Source organism: Protopterus annectens, chromosome 7.part0, assembly GCF_019279795.1.
Source record: "Protopterus annectens isolate FY-2018-M chromosome 7.part0, PAN1.0, whole genome shotgun sequence".
Classification (NCBI taxonomy): Eukaryota; Metazoa; Chordata; order Ceratodontiformes; family Protopteridae; genus Protopterus; species Protopterus annectens.
In genome coordinates this window covers 700,063,419-700,080,540 of record NC_056739.1, presented here as the reverse complement: position 1 = coordinate 700,080,540, position 17,122 = coordinate 700,063,419, and the positions used below count along the sequence as shown (strand labels likewise).

General features: G+C 35.5%; 1 long non-coding RNA gene across 1 annotated transcript in view; it reads left to right on the top strand.

Annotated features, from left to right (window-relative positions):
• LOC122806641 overlaps positions 1–16,630 on the top strand; it is a 48,525-nt gene extending 31,895 nt beyond the window's left edge. Inside the window, exons 3-4 of the long non-coding RNA XR_006365530.1 lie at positions 8,464–8,716; positions 14,636–16,630. This is a non-coding gene — a long non-coding RNA (uncharacterized LOC122806641). The remainder of the gene's footprint in view (positions 1–8,463; positions 8,717–14,635) is intronic.
• The last annotated feature ends 492 nt before the right edge of the window (positions 16,631–17,122 follow it).

Below are 17,122 nucleotides of genomic sequence, written 5' to 3'. Positions count from 1 at the left end.
ATATATATATATAGATATATATATAGATAGATATATATTTATAAATAGGGTATTTATTATTATAATATTGTATTTAATGAAAATGTTTTATTTTAAAGATTTATTAGAGTGGTTAAAATGTTTTTTATTTGCTTATCAAAGAGTGTGAAGTTTATTTTTATATGCTGAATGCTTGAATATATATGTTTAAATGAATGTTTACTTAATTATGTGAAGTTTATTTATTAGATGGATAATATTGCTTTAAGACCTTGATCATGTGATTTTTAAAATGGTATTTAAAATTTAGAGTCAGTTTGTTGAATGTATCTGAAGAAGTCCAACTAATTGGTTGGACGAAAAGCACTTCATTAAAGTTGGCATTCATATTTAGTACCTGGTACTTGTTTTTATCGCCTGTAAGTTTTTAGACTGTGACATTATTTTGGAGTGTTGTGTATATATATATATATATATATATATATATATATATATATATATATATATATATATATATATATATATATACACACACACACACACACACACACACACATATATATATATATATATATATATATATATATATATATATATATATACCCAGTAAATGAAGAGGAAGGGATGACACAGATGGAAGGGAAAAGTAGGATGCAGATTCAAAGGCTGTAGATGTGCATAGCATGAAGCAATGTAGGATATTATGAGCCTGTTGTTACATTGGTGGCCAGGATGTATATCTAGAGGAAGGTATAGTAGCAACAGCCTATTCATTGTTTTTGATGGGGCAGATAGTCATATTGGATATTGTATGGCATTGTGATAACTGCTGCTTTGGTTTGTGTTTTCTTTCTCTTCATGAAGTAAGTGACAGAAATAACAGTTTTGGAGAAATATATGAAGCAGTATGTCTGACAAGGGAGTATGACATCCAGAATACACTGACATGAGAGACTAGGAGGACATGAAGGAGTGCAGTCCAAACCAAAATGAGTTATTTATTTCCTCTTTCTGTTTTACCTATTCATAATTGTATACATAGACTAACACAACAGACTTCTGTCTTAAGATTACATACACACTTCTTACTATGTATTACTTTTTTGTATCTAGACTTGGACTGATAGTATATGAAGGCCATTATGCTAAATGTTTGGGAAGGTTAATGTATATATAACAATGAATCTTAGTGAAGTATCTCAGTGAAGGTGAAAAGTGAGGTGAAGGATTATTCAGGTAATTAAATTACAATCAGGCAAGGAGTAAATTGGTGCATGCACACATATTTACTAGTATGTGTGGTAACGAGGTAGGTGCCAGTGAAAGAAGGAAAGCAGAAATACATATGGGCGCTCAACAAGGATAAGAAATAATTAAGTCACATGAGACTGAAGACCGTGCTAGGATAGATAGGGATTAAGACAGGCAGTTTAGGAATATTTAGAGTAGAAATGTAGAGACAACTTTGGTTTAAGATGAAAAAAGTTGAAAGTGTAAGGGAGTGAGAAATGGCAAGAGTGAGTAGGGGAATTAGGTTAGTAAGAAGGATGTGTAGATAGGGCATAAAGGACAGGAGGAAAGAAGAAGGGGAAAAGGGGTGGGTGTAGACATAATGGAGGATAATGGAGCAGGGGATGGCTGTCCCTTATCAAAGCAGAACGAATGTTGTAAGCTGTCTTAGCATTGTGCACTTCGGCAAGTGCAGGGAAAAAACTTTGTGTAATTTAAAGCAATGGAAGATGTAAAAGCAAGATCATGAGAGAAAGGGGTCATGTCCAAGGGGTGAAACAGAAGAAGAGGGGAAAGGTGATTCAGATTTCTAAATCTGGAATGCTGAGTTATATACTATTTGATCAAAAGAGCGGAATGATTAAGAAAATTGTGTGTGAGGGGTCTGATGGAGAGGTGCTGTAAGAAACAAAGCTGGAAATAAAAGAAATTGAAAAGTTGATGTTAAAGGGTTTAGCAAATTCATGGGGAATAGCAAGTGGAGAGGAAAATGGAGGTAGTGTTTAAATGCAGTTAAATTGCAGGTTACAAGAGATGGAGAAGATAAAAATGGGAATGCATATGGGATATAGTGGCAAAGTTTGGTAGTTTTTTTTTTTTTTTTTTGAGACAAATATGGTTAAGGATGGTGTTTCATATACTATCTCCAGAGATAAAAGTGTTCTTTCCCAAAATGTCTTTCGGGTATAGAGCAATTAAAGGGCTAATGGAGGAAGGATGTTGAAAGACATATTGAGAAATGAAATGGACTGAGGTGGTTTACTTTTTCAGTTGACTAAAAAAAAAAAAAAAGCTTAGCATGTTGGAAAGAGAGCTGGTTAACAAAGTGGTAAAAGGAAGGGGTATTATAAGGGTCACAGACAAAAGAGAGGTGTGTATAATCTTGCAGATATTTTTATGGACCTAGAATGGAAAAAGGAAGGGAAACAAATTAAGATCAGTGAGAAGGACAGGAGTAAAGAGCAGAGGAGGTTAAAAGAGAGCCGATAGAATTGAACAAATGGGACACAGATAAGTATGTGGATGGTAATTATCTGGTTAAATGCTTTGAAAGCAGCATAGTGGGATGTGCATGATGAGATTAGGAAGCATTGATTAATAGGAATTGTAGGAGGAAAGAATATTACAAGAAGTACAAATATGGATATTAAATGAAGGGGACAATGGGAAAACTGAAAAATATTTTGATTATTAAAATGGAGAATAGAGTTATGTTGCAAACTTGACAGGAAAAAGAGAGGTTTTTGATGTGAGAAGCTGGATAAGCTGCTAGCATGGAAGCTAAATGGGATGAGATGGTGACAGGAAAGCTGATAGAAAAAGTGGAAAATAATTTTCAGGAATGACATTACATTATGGTGGATTTCTCTGAAAGATTGTTAGTAGTGTAGTGGGGGAAGAGATGTAGACAAAACAGTTGATGTAGGATCAGATCATGGAGGTGGGAGTGTCTGGATATGAATAGAAAGAGCTCTTAGATTGGGGGAAATGGTTCAGTCATTAATAGGGGCAGCATAAAGATGGTTATTAAATAAATTTTATGAAAGAGTGTTCAAGGAAATAGGAGAATTATCAGAAGTGTGGAATGCATTATTGAGGATGCTCTCTCTGTTCTACATCTTTGGGAAAAAACAAGACAGCTGGTAAAATCTAAGGGTAATGAATAGGCAAGGGAATCAATTAATTATTTACTCATACAATTGATTAATGCTGATGCAAATATTTTAGCAAATGTATTGGTGAGGAGGGTTTCAAGGATTATGTGTAGTGAGAAATCAGATGTTTTGAAATGGCTTTTCTAAGAGGAACAGAGTAATTGAAACAATGGTGGCTTCTGACTGCTTTTTTTGTAAGAAATAAGATGAAGGAAATTATGGAGGTGTGGTATGGTTCTTTTTAACATGAACATGGAATTTGATTTGTTAAGTCCACATATATTCTGTTAGAGAAGTATGGAGATAGGGAAATGTCTACAACTGCTTTAGGAGCTAGGTAAGAGAGTTGTATAAATAGCCATGTTTAGAACTGATGGTAATTGTGATGACATCTGGATATAGTAAGGTGGAGAGGGATATGAGATAAGACTGACCACCATTCTATAATTTGTTGGTGAGAGAAGTTTTTTTAAGGTGTATGAAGGCAGAGGGGCATGGGAACTAATGGCGTTCCTTTTGTTTACAGGTGAATGTATCGATGATATAGATGGTGGAAAGATATGCAGAGATGTAATGGAGAAGATAATGGGCTTTGCAAGGGAGTCAGGTTTTGAGCGTAAAGTTGTCAAACATTAGTAATTAAAATTAGGTGTGAACATGGAGGAGTTGAATAAGGTGCTTTTGATTGAAATATTGAATATATGGGCATTAAAGTAAAAGGCTGTAGAAATTGTGGCAAAAACTCTAAGTAGTTAAGAGGCAGAAACAGAAGTGGATTAAGAACAACAAGTAATTTTCAGGAAGGATTCATGTGCTAAAAATTATATTCTTTGCTGAATGTCCTGGATTTGGTTAAGCGTTCACCAGAAAGGCAGGGAAATAAGGGTGAAGGAGTCACAGAGAGTGTGTGATAATTTTATTTGGACAGTGGGAAAATGAGATTGCAGAGGAGTTATTAAATTGTCTGAAGGGTTTGAGAAGTTGGTGCATGATGCTTGTAGACATATAGAGTAGTTAGTGCAGAATATATGGTGTTTAAGGATATAAGTGGAGAGGAGACAAAGTAATTAGGATGGAAGTCAGCAGGAGCAGGAAGGGAGAAAGGAGCTGGGATATTTAGGGATGAAGGTAGGCTGATAGAAGGATAGAGAGCATGTTAGGGGAATACAGAGGTGGAAACAGGAGGAAATTAGAACGCACACATAGAGTGAAAGAACATTTTAGATAAACATATGAACACAGAAAAAAAAAGTGGAGTTGAGAATTGAGGGTTGAAGATCATGACAATGAGATGAGCTCTACACAGTATGAGAAAAACATAGGGCAGTTAGGTTTGCCTACATAAACTCTTTTTAAAAGAATAATTCAAAGGTATTTTTCATGGAAAAATAAATTAGGGGGAGTGGAGAGTGAGTATAAAATATGGTTAAAGATAAAGAAGAGATATTGGGGTCTCAGGAAGAATGGAAATGGGTAGGAATATGGTGAGGATAATGATAGAGGAAGGTATAAATGGCCTAGGAATAGAATGAAAGAAGAAGGAATGAGAGCTCAATAGACATGATGAGAAAGAATGAAGAAACTGTGACTTATGCTGCATAACTTCAGGCAAATATAACAGTATCAAAATTTAAGTTCCCCTTTTAATAGAAGTTATACATTGTAAATGAGACCTGTAATAAAGACAACATATATTAACACAGAATATAGTCTGTTTTTTAAGTATAAAGGTCATACTTACCATCATACAAGAAGAAAATAATATTTTGGTATTTCAATAACTGAAGGAACCAAGCTTTGCTTGTGCCATCAGTGAAATAAAGTGACACATAATCTTCTTGTGTAAGGCTTAAATAAGAAATAAATGCATTTTTCTCAGTTTCAAGAACAAATAAATATGTTTGCTAAAAACTAATAAATAAACAAGAATTGACATTTTAAGAAAAAAAGTTTTTTGTGGTAAAAATGTAAGAAATACAAGTAGCTCTATAGTGTAGTAAACTACAACAATATTGTCTCAAAAATGTAATAAGCTTGTAGTGCCTTGGCATTCAGAGGAAGCAGCATCAGATATGTGTTAGGACCTTATGGACATATTGTGCTATATTGTAATGTAAAACACATTTTCTAAGTTTCATTTTTAACATAATTTTAATACCATTGACTATACGTTATAGTTAAAGATTTGAACTGGAATATTGTGGTCAGTTAACATAACACTATCATAGGATAGTTATTTTATTGAGGAAGTACTGTTTATTTCTTTTTATTGAAATTCATTAATTGCCTTTTTGATACTGCTTCCTGTGAAGACCTCAGTGTCGAGGTCCTAGCAGTTTATTAAATTTGCTTTGTACTTTGAGATGACATTGTGATATATTGTATCATAAATGACATATTATTTTTATTTTTGGTGTTGATCTATAGCATTAAAGTACTTAAATGTATATATATAGTAAGTGTGATGTGTGCATACATGCACATTCATTGCATAAAATATCCATTTTTTTGTAATGTGGGTACCAGTGATAGTGAGCTCAAGTTCTCTTCTGAAACAAATAAATATATGCCTTATTGTTTGGAAGAATGCACACTGTTGTGGTTTGGATGAGACAGACACACATATGAGATATCTTGGTAAAATAATTCCTCCTCCTCCTTCATCTACTGATAAACACTATCTCCTGAGGCTTTGAACATTTTTTCACATCATAAAGAACTGTGATTAGCTGCTTGGCTGATACAGCAGTTTTAAGCCTCCCATTTTGTTTTTCTTATGAGACAGTATCAAGCTTCCCTAGTTTGGTTGCTGCAGTGAAGGATACACCTGATTTGTTGATGTAGTACGCCTTCCTTCATGTATTGACCTCAAATATGTTTTCATGGCGCAGTTTATTACCCTTTCAGGAACATCAGGTTTGCCTTCATGTCTGTAGGAAAGATAAAGCTACATTTTATTAAAAAAAAAAAAAAAAAACAGAATATGCCTAATACCAAGCATGCAAACACAGCAACTATAATGTTCTAAGACAGAGAACAAGAGAACAAAAATGCAAACAGAAAAACTTGTTTTTTGCTGGTACTTATCTGACTCTTTCTGCTTAAAAGCATTCTTGGTGTACAGTTTTCGTTACTTGTATTTTTATTTTGTTTCTATTTTATCTAAGACTATTTATTCATGTGGTGTTAGTTAACTGGTAGTCACATTCAACAGCTGGATGCATTGTAATTTATACCAAAAAAGCTGTTTCAGTGAGCAGTAGAGGAGACTGATTCTTGTAGGCAGATATATTTCAAGACTGTGTATATGGAGCTAGTTGTAGGAGAGATGAGATGAACATTGGAATATATTTTGGGATAGCGAAAGTTGGATCCAAGCTCTGCTTAGAGACATGGGGAGTGGGTGAAGGCTAGAGTAATGGAGAAAGGGTAGTGAGTATGGGAAATAAGCTGGAGGTAGAACTGCAGAAGACTGTAATGGGGAAGGCATTGCGAGAGTAAAATAAATCATTGGAGTAGAATGTTATGATGCAAAAAAGAATGATTACAGACAGAGAAAGGCCAGACTGAGTTGTATCTAGGAAAATTTGAGAAAGAATGGAAGGAGGGGAAGTTATAGAATGTTACACTGGAAGACAGAGGAATTTTGAGGTTAGGTTACATAAGTCAGATGGGAAGGAATGTAACTTAGATGGAGAAAGGGGAAGATAGGGGAAGACAAAATGTAGGTTGTAGGTAAGTGAGGGTCACTCTGTAGGCATATTAAGATAAAGCCCTAAATATGGCCCAACTGTGACCCTGGTTCAATTAGTGGGTTGGGGGACTGATGGAGCAGCAGTGAAGGATGGTTTTTGGTGAAGTTGTGGCCTTCTCCTGCATCTGTCTCTGGTAGAGGCTAGAGCTGGCACACTGAGAGGTGTGTTCATAAGAGGGGAAAAGGGTGGAGGAATGGCTGAGCTTCCATGGAAGTGGAGCAAAATGCTGCAAATCTCCAGTGAATGCCCACTTCTCAGATAAGCTACAGAGAAACAATGGTTAAGCCATAAAAATGGAACCTCCCCAGATGAATATTGGAGAGTATAACCCCCCACCAGGAATGTCTTTGCTGACTCTGGCAAAACTGGAGGCATTGAACCAGGGGTTGATTGGAGTGCCAGCTGACACAACAAGGGCATGGGGCAATGGCATGGATGTCAGAATGAAAGAAAAGGGACATAAAGATAGCTAAAAAAGGTATTAGGTAATTAAGAGCCAAGTGTGCAGGAAGAGGTCTGTGTAAAGTAATGAAATAGAAATTTGGGGGAATTAGAATAGGATGGTAAGGATTATGATTGAAGACATGAAATTATGTTGATATCTGCTATCAGGAGACAACTGGATTGTGTCTGTTGTGTGGCTAATGCAGATATTTATTATTGCTTTTGTGGTTGTGTATACAAAGCCATGGAACACCTGTTGAAGTACACTGTTATTTATATGGTTACAAAAATAACAAATAACTTTATTCCAGTTGTACGTTGATTATCACTCTTGCATGCACTAGTAGCACCCTTAATGTACACATGGATTAAATCACAAATGCCCTATTCTTCTCAGTTCTAAAATAATCTTTCTCTGAAACTGGCTGGCTTCTCATGTCATGAAATTCTTTTTAATTTTATTTTCCAATATTTGTATGTCACCTTATTTCCAAAATGTGTTCCATTCAATCTCTGTACAATTACCCCTTTGTTTCCATGCTGATTCTCAGGATATTCCCTCTTCTCCCTAACTAGGTGGATATTCCCTCTTCTCCCTAACTAGGTGGATATCCCCTCTTCTCTCTAACTAGATGTGTCACAGCAAGCAAGGCATTTTCCTTAACAGCTGTTTACTGACAAAATGCACCCATGCATGTACTAGAGATATGTATAGTCTTCCGATTTTACTGCAGAATTGAGCATTTGCTCCACAAGTTCAGATGTGATGACATGTTCTTTTTCTTCCCCACCAGGTAAACTAGTATAAATAAATTGAATTCTCACATTGAAAATGTTAGTATGCTAAGATATTAACCTTCATGCATTCTGAATTTTTGACAAAACTACGTGTTTCATTGTTACTCTTCTTTTCACTTCTGTTTTATCTTTTTCCTGTTTCAGGCTGAAGAGGGTTCGTTTCAAATTCACCACCTTAAGTGGTTATCAAATGAAAATAAATAACTGACATCTGTTCTGGAAATATCTGAAATGATTGTAGTATTATTTTGGGTGACATTTGGTTACATCTTCATTGTACTTTTGTGTTACAGAAAGTTAATTCACATTTCTTATGTCTTTAGGATTTCTAGGTACAAAGCAGACATTGCTGCTGTATCTAGAAGATGCGATACACTTGAAAAAAGAGCTTGAAGAGATGCAACATAACTACCAGCTCCTGCAAGATGAGCATAGCATGCTACAACTAACATATAGCTCACTGGAAGGGCGAATGCAGAAGACTGAATATGAGAACAGAGAACTGATAGAGCGCTGGAGGGGATCGAAGGCTGCAGAAGCACAGACAGTGAACAAGCACAATGACAAGAAGGAAAGGTAAAGGGAAGGGTGGACTACTTAAAGTTAACAAACCTATCACGGGATGTAATGCAAACTAATCTATCATGATACTGTAGAAGAAGACATTTTGAATAAATATCCTTAACAGAAATGTATTTCTTTTTTGCTTAAATAACCAGTTTACATATGAGATTTCTTACCATTCTTCTATATCTGTGTTTCATGAATCACTCCTCATAGGTAAACACCAGTTCTAGATGCTCAGTTTTTTAAGATATCATTTAGGCCCAATTTGTGTCCCATTCTAATGCTTCCTTACTTGCTATAATCCTTCTTATAACTTGCCACTGTTTTCTTTAATGACACCTGAGCTGAAGTTGTGAAGTACCTGTTGATGTCAGTCTTAAGCCCCTTAAACAGAATTTTAGTAGTTATCTTTATTCATGCCCATTTTTTCTTCCAGTAAATTAAAGGTTTGTGTACTGTTGACCATATGTGAGATATTTGGTAATATCCATTGTACTTACATCTCTGCCTTTGTCATGATGTCTGCGCAGGTATTAGTATTCAAAGCGATATTATTCTGCAGTTATGGTATTCTCTTGTACATCTTTAATCCAAATGAATCATGAACTTTTAAGAGGGTTTCTTGAATATAAACAGAACAAAAGTCTGGTATGACTCGGGAGAGAGATAAAGGAGGAGCACAGTGTTATTTTCTCCGATTGATGTTCCATATGTGGTGAAAAATGTCAATAAAAATCCTTAAAAGAAACTAAAATCCTGCTTTCTCAACCTTACCACCTTTAAGGTGAATTATAAAAAATGTAAAAGAATGACAGTAAGTATATATATATATATATATATATATATATATATATATATATATATATATATATATATATATATATATTTAGAGAGAGAGAGAGGGGGGGAGGGACCGAAGGCAGACAGATGTAAAACAAATAACAAGAAAAGCTCATTTAGTCAATTAAATTTTTACAAATTTCCAGCAAATTCATTGTTTAATCCATTAAGGCATAGGGTATCAAACTGCAAAATGAAGGAGCTGATGTGGTAACAAACTGTTATCAGTTTGAATTGGTTATGCGTCACACAATTCTAGCTCTAATATTTGATATGTGAGAAAATGTTGAACCAAAAAACTGTGGAGTTTTTTTCTTTACATTCCTGCTTTACTGCTTGTGTCATTACATTTTCTGTTGGTATCTCCAATGTAGACAAGTGCTCACTGACCAAAGTATGACATAGATCACATGAGACATTTTGTAAAAGATCAAGAGGTTTCACTGTAGCAATTCCTAAACAATGCAGTATTACTGAGATTAATATTTCAGCACATTATCTATTATGAAACTTTAAATGTTGCAACAACTACAAGGAAAATTTGATTTCCAATTTCTGCAAAGTAGTATGGGTTTACAAATTTTAACAGAAGCTTATACAAAGTTATTTTGTACCAAAAACTTCCCTATGCTAGGCTGTTTGATCGAAAAATAGGAAAAAAATTAGGCCTTGACCTGTTCATCATAAGAGATAAAACAGGCTAATAACTGAATAAATTTCATACCATGTTGCTAAGGCCTGGAATTCCTTATCTAAAACCATCAGGTCAGTACCATCCCTCCAGTCCTTTAAAACCACGTTGAAACCTTCCTAGATAAAATCTGTCTGTGTCAACCCCAGGTTAAACTATATTCCTAATTACGGACAAGTACCCATTCATACCTTATATTGCCTTACCTTCCCTTCTTTGCTCACTTCATTACTTCAATCAATTTCTCTCCCCTGACTCTCTATGTGTGCCATAACCATGTTTTTTCCCCTCTCACTTCACATTACAATTTCTGATTGTATTATACTAAATTAAATTTTAATTTATCTAAGCTAGCTAAAATTTCTCTAAATATTAAATTATTGTCATATCAGGTGTATTTATTTTTACCCCTTGTTGTCACATTATGTCTAATTTGGTATAATTATTTAAACTGCAGATGTTTTTTGTACTATTTTGAAGCTTGTAAAATTATTCTTAAAATGTTTTTGAAATACTTTGGAGCTTTTCTTCCCAGGCCTCTGATGAAAACGGGCAGCTACCCATTCAGACAATAAACAAATAAATACATTTTAGATAACTTTTATTTGTCACAGAATATAATGCTTGTTTATTCAGTGGTCTAGCTTTTAATTTATAAAACAGGTAGTGCCTGTACCTTTGTCATAGAGCACATCATGTGATCTTATACAGATGTTTCAGTAAGTCCTTCTACTTTAGTCATATTATACTGACAGGTATATAATGGAATAACTAAATTACTTGTTTTAAGAAAATTTTTTATTTTTCACAGATCTTTTGTGTTTATGACAAAGTCCCCCCCCCACTCACCATAGGAAAGCAGTTGTGTAAGTGAGGGTGGGTGGCAAACAGAGCTAGATAACAGACAATTAGTATGACTCATGCTTCTTATAATCTGCTTTTGACAGGTAAGGAAGTTAAGTCTAAATCATTTGTAGCTACAGATTTAACATGCTAACTACACTGTTTCCACAGAGTCTAACAGTGATATTGTTGCTATTGTTTTTCTCGTCAGCTGTTATTTTTTTCTGTGTAATGTGTTTCTGCTTCTTCAGCAGTACCTACACTGTCTTATATTAGGAAGCATTTTTTTGTACACTAGGTAAAAGGCAGGACAAGTGCAGTATTGAAGATCACGAATGATGTCATTGTGTTTCAATAAAGGAGAAGCTTATTATTGAAGATACAGGAAGGGAATTTATACATCTGTAATAGATGGTACAGATATTTTATTCTCAAAAATTACTTAGTAACATCCTAACAGCAATGTTCTTGGGTAAGAAAGTCCACATAACAAACACACAGAATTAAAACCTCTTACGCGACTAAAGAAAAACTGTAAAATTGAAAAAGGAATTCTTTAGCAAACTATTTCTCACTTAGTTGATATAACCAGATGACAGTTATTACAAAAAAAAAACTTTAAATCTTCCAGCAAGTGGCATGCCAAATACCTATGCAGAAAGAAATACAAGTTGGTGATGGACTACAATATAGGTGGTGTGCTATTGAGTGCTTTTAGAGCTCTGTAGTAGTGATCATAGCTACAAAATCACTTTAAAGTATGTACTTCACTGTGCACATTTACTGTATTACTGTCCCACCATGGTGTGCTTTAGTAATAACATATGTCTTTGAGGATCTATTCAAAATATCACCCCATTTCATCCGTCATTTATTTTATTTATGCAAACTGTTTTTTCCTCTAGTGTTAGACTGAAAACATGTTAATCTGCTATTACAGACTTCTGTTTTTTCAGGAAATACACAGTGATGTAAGTCTTCCTGAGATTATAGTTCCATTGTATGCAGTATTAACATTTACAATGTGTTCTTGAATATTTTCAGTTGTGCATCATACCACAAGGTATATATTATTTCCAATTGACTACTGCACATAAAAGCCTCACGTATGACAAATGAATGAATTATAATCAGTTATCACATCATAACTCCATTGCATGTGTTCTTGAAGTGCTTTTCAAGAACTTCACCTCTTAGCCTTTAATTGCAAGGTGAATTTTTTTCTTGCAGACATAACAAAGTAGTTCCATTCAGCAACTAATTCATTATGTCCCACGTTACAAGGACAATTGCTGCAATGGACATGATGAAGGGAAGTTGTTATACTAAACAAAACAGTTGTTACTTTCTGTTGGGCATAGGAAATGTGTTAATGTGGTAGTTCCACTGGACATGGATGATAGTTTTTATTAGTTCTATTAATGTGCTTTGGTGTCTTTCCCCAGGCCCTTGGCTGCATGACATAGGTCTGTAGCCAATGGCCATTTATGCTTTTACATTCATCCCAGTCTAACACCAGAGGGGTATACAGAAGATAACCATCTTTTTGGGAGGGGTAGGAAGGCAGACACTTTTCCCAAATATAATTTATATATCTTTGCAAACATTTCTCTGCTCAGTTTATTATGGAAATACTGTTTTGTTAGCGTTCAACGTTAAGATTTAGACAGGACATTTTTTCCTCAGAGGAACAAATAAGGGTCAATTTCTTACTTTACTTAACACTTTTTTTGTACTGGCCCTCATTAGATCAAAAGGTTATACAAAAGCTCTAAGACACATCTCAGAGTATCTAGAAACTTATGACTTCTGAGGAATAGTGAACCCCAAATCCCTGGTTTAATTCAGTTCCTTCCTCCAAAATTATTACAGTAGAGTCTTGATCTAAAAATTAAGACATATGGGTAAAGCTATGAAGTAAAACAAAGTGTGAAAAAACAAGAAAAAAGTCATCTATCTTGATGTTGTGGGCCCAGGATCTGAAGAAAAAAAGAGGGGCATTGGGGAGGTGGAGGGGACTACTGTACATCTGGGGAGTCCACAGAGTAATTTCCCTAGGGCTACATTTTACTAAAGACTGGACTTCTTGATTGCAGGCATGCATCTGAGGTGTATATAGCCAGTAAAGTGGGTATAATGAGCAGATACATACTGAGGCAGTCTGTGAATGATAGTGAAAGATACCCATCACAAGTATGGGTTACTGACCTGCTGTAATAGAATCCAAGCCCATTCTGATTAGCCCCACCCATTCCTTTGCTTCTTGGAGCTCCCCGTGATTTGTGAATTGGAGTATTGTCTTGTGATTGAGGCATGAGGGTTCTATACTGGCAGGGAGAGACTGTATTCAGATGGGTTAGAAGAGATGCATGAAGTACATGCTATGAGGTGACCTGTGTCTGGCACACAAGGCATCCTCCAACCCAATACTGATGGATTTACTGCACATCATAAAGACAAATGGAATCAGAAGTACTTGGTCTATGGATCTAAACCTCTTCAGCAACATCAACAGAATGGTTTGGAGGGACAAGTATATCTCACTGAGGATACCCCTGGTTTGGAACTGACTCCCCATTCACATAAAACAGAGTTCATCCCTGTACATATTCAAGCATAACTTGGATATATGTATGGGACATAGAAGAGTTACCCCAGGACTGCCTCCGTTACTACTAATGGACAAAGGCAGCTCCTTGCATGGGTCCCCTCAAATTACCTATGGTATGATCCCAGTTATTCTAATCAGGGGTAATGTATAGCTGTCAACCATGGGATGGGGTAAGGTCTATCTCTAACCAAATTGGATAGGTTAAATCGAACATAAAAAGGGAAATTGGCTAGACTTAAAATGACCCACAAGGGCAGCTAGCCTAGAATTTACCTATGAACATATGAGAAGCAGAAGACAAGAATTGTTACATTCAACATTGAGAAGGGGATTAAAATATTTGATATGAGGAGGGAATTGCTCTAGAGTTAGTATGGGAGAAAGGGGGGATTGTGTCATTCTAGTGAAGGTAGTTCCATCGAGTGCAAATTGGCTGAAAAAGTTTAACTGAAAGCATGTTTAGTGATAGTGGAGTATTCCCTTTTTCTTCACCATTGTGCAGCATCAAAGTAGGTATATTTACATTCAGGAGGTGTGGGGGCTGTCCCACTACATGGAAGATTCTGAGGGGCTTGCTCCATTCCAAAAAAAGTTTTTCTTTTTACATATTTTTGCCAAAACTGCTTTTGGCTAATATTTTTTGGTGGATTTGTGATCAACTGAACTACTGTGGATCTATTGACATGAATACAAAATAAAGTAATTTGTGTTCTGGCATGAAAAGGGGAACTATACTTTTTCTTTGAGAGTCACAGGTATTATATGCCGATAACAGAATATAGTGAATCAATATGATGTTAATATGGAACAAATAATTTATATACCAAAATATAATGAAATATAAACTTGAAATTAAAGCCTCAGATCTTAAAGGAAGGTTTTGATGTAGTTGTTGGCCATCCATCTTGGAATTATTAACAGAGGTTTATTGTTCGTTATTCAGGTACAGAAAATGCTGGCAAAGCTGAAAAGAAAACTTGAGCAGCTGAAATGAAATTCTTCGACCTCAAAACTGTGAGTGGTTATTGTTTCACATGGCTCTTTTTGGACTAGAAAGCTCATTCTGTGACATTTTTTTCAGAACTAGTGTGACTGGCAGTGCTGAATGGCTGCAGTCAACCCTGATTTTCATTACATTCTGCTACTTTAAAGACAGAGGAGAAATGAGTGATATAATTATGTAACTAGAAATGTTTCACAGTAATAAACAGGAGTAATACATTCATACTATACAGATACAGAGAATGTCTTAGTCTCAGCTGAAGGACACACTGTTTTTTACCTCTGAAGAGTGTTCATCCATACTACATGAGATTCAGATGCTTTTGTCTCCATTGTGTTGTTGCCTTCCTTACACCATTAAGTGGCACACATTTTATTCACAACCATTTGAAGAAGAAATGTCTCATTTGACTATTCAGGCAAGAACACTTGTATGTTCATGGTCACCACATGGGGATTAGTGACTAGATGGACTGGATTTGACATGGAGACCCATTTAAATTCTTTGCAGAAGCCACACCCTGAGGCCAGCATTAGCCACTCTACTTGCAAAGCTGTGGAAGTGCTGTAACCCTTGAAATAGCAAATCTTACAACTTCCTTTAAGTTGGAATATTTGAAGCATTTGTCACAAGCCCAGTAAATGACAATTCCCCAAAGTTACAGTTACAGCATGACAGTTTGTAAGACGATGTACATTGGCTATGACAGCTACGTGACAAAATAGTTATATGAAGTGTCTAACAGACCTAGAATTGCTGTTGCATTGGTTATATGTTGTTATGTTCTGTCCTTTGTACTGGCCATGGGTATGTTTTGGTCCGCAAAATCTGATGTCTGTACCACAATTGTCCCACTTTGGCCATTTGAAAAGGTGGCAACTGTAATAGATACTTATTTAGACTGCATCTGGTGTTAATGCTGCATGCATTTGATGTTGATTATCATGTGTGTTTGTCACCATAATTTCAGCTTTTTCTGAAATGTCACTGTTTTCCCATTGAGTTGTGCATACTGCTGCATTTGGTCTTATTCACTTCTCTCTGCTCTACTTGTTGTAATAATCTTTCTTCATGCTTATTGAAATTTTATTTTGTTGTCTTTATTGCCTGTAAGGCTTGGGTGTTCATATGGCTACAGTTTTTGCTTTTCACATTAGAACTTGAATATTTATTATTTTTTCTTTTTACCTGTTTGTTAACTGGATAAGCCCACTGGACACAGCTGCCCCTTTTCAGAGACAACCCTAGAGCACCGTATTTTTAAGTGACATGCTTAGAGTCACACAACAGGCAGATCTAGGTGGAAGGAATCAAAGCCTGTACCCCAAGCACAGGAAGCAAGATATTTAACATCTCAGAGCCATAATCCTCTAAGCTAACTACCGGATGGTTTCCAGGACAGAGTCTGGTTATTTTAGAAAAATGACATTAAATGGTATCATAGAGTAGTCCTGGGGTGCAGAGAGGATTATTGTCCATGTACTAAATATCCTGTAATGAAACTTTTGAACTAAAGCTCTTTTTCCTGCCTCTGCTAATATTTCTTGTGAATGTATAACACCTGCAACATTTGTTAATGAAGACTGAGTGTACTTTTAAATTGCTTTTGTTAAATTTTCATATTCCATGGAGAAACTGTTGTAATTTGAGTTCCTGACATATAAACATAAATAAAGCTATGTACCTGTCTTTTCTCATTATACTTTCTGTTTACCCAGGTTTTGTCACTGATGCTTTGAAACTTTTGTTGGAAGTAATTTGCTCTTATATGTCAGTATAATGTCATTTGTTTGATCAACATTGTTTATGTTAACAAAAATGATCCATACGTAATAAAAGCACTGTCTCAGTTCCCACTTGTAGTTAATAACTATAAATGTTAAAAATAAAATTACTTTTGTTGTGTATTTCTTAATTGTATCAATAAATTGTAAAGTAAAGGCTTCACAAGCTGACTACTTGAAATGATTCATTGCCTGTGGTTTTGAAGAACAATCTTGCATTTTGCAATCTGTAACTCTGAGCTGATGTTATTCCTCCCTTTTCTCCTAAGTGTTAACTGTGTCTGCTGTACAGGTTTGGCTTTTGTCCAAAGGAAGTTTCCTAGGATCTGACACTCACCTATCCTGGATTAAGACTGGGACCATATAACAACCCACTCTTTTAAGAATACATTCCATGTTTGCCTGCATACCTACACTTTCTCTGCAGTCACTGACACTCCTCCCATAATTGAGGGCACCAATAGTTATCAGTCAGTAAACAGAGTGAGGCAGTGGATGTAGGTGCATTGGGATTCAGAAATTACATTTTATAAGACACTTAGATGATCTTTGTGAAAATCTATGTTTCTCAGGATAATGCTGACCCTCTGTGAGCTTCTGCATCAAGGTGGGGAGGAAGGACAATCGGTCGCACCAGTACCAG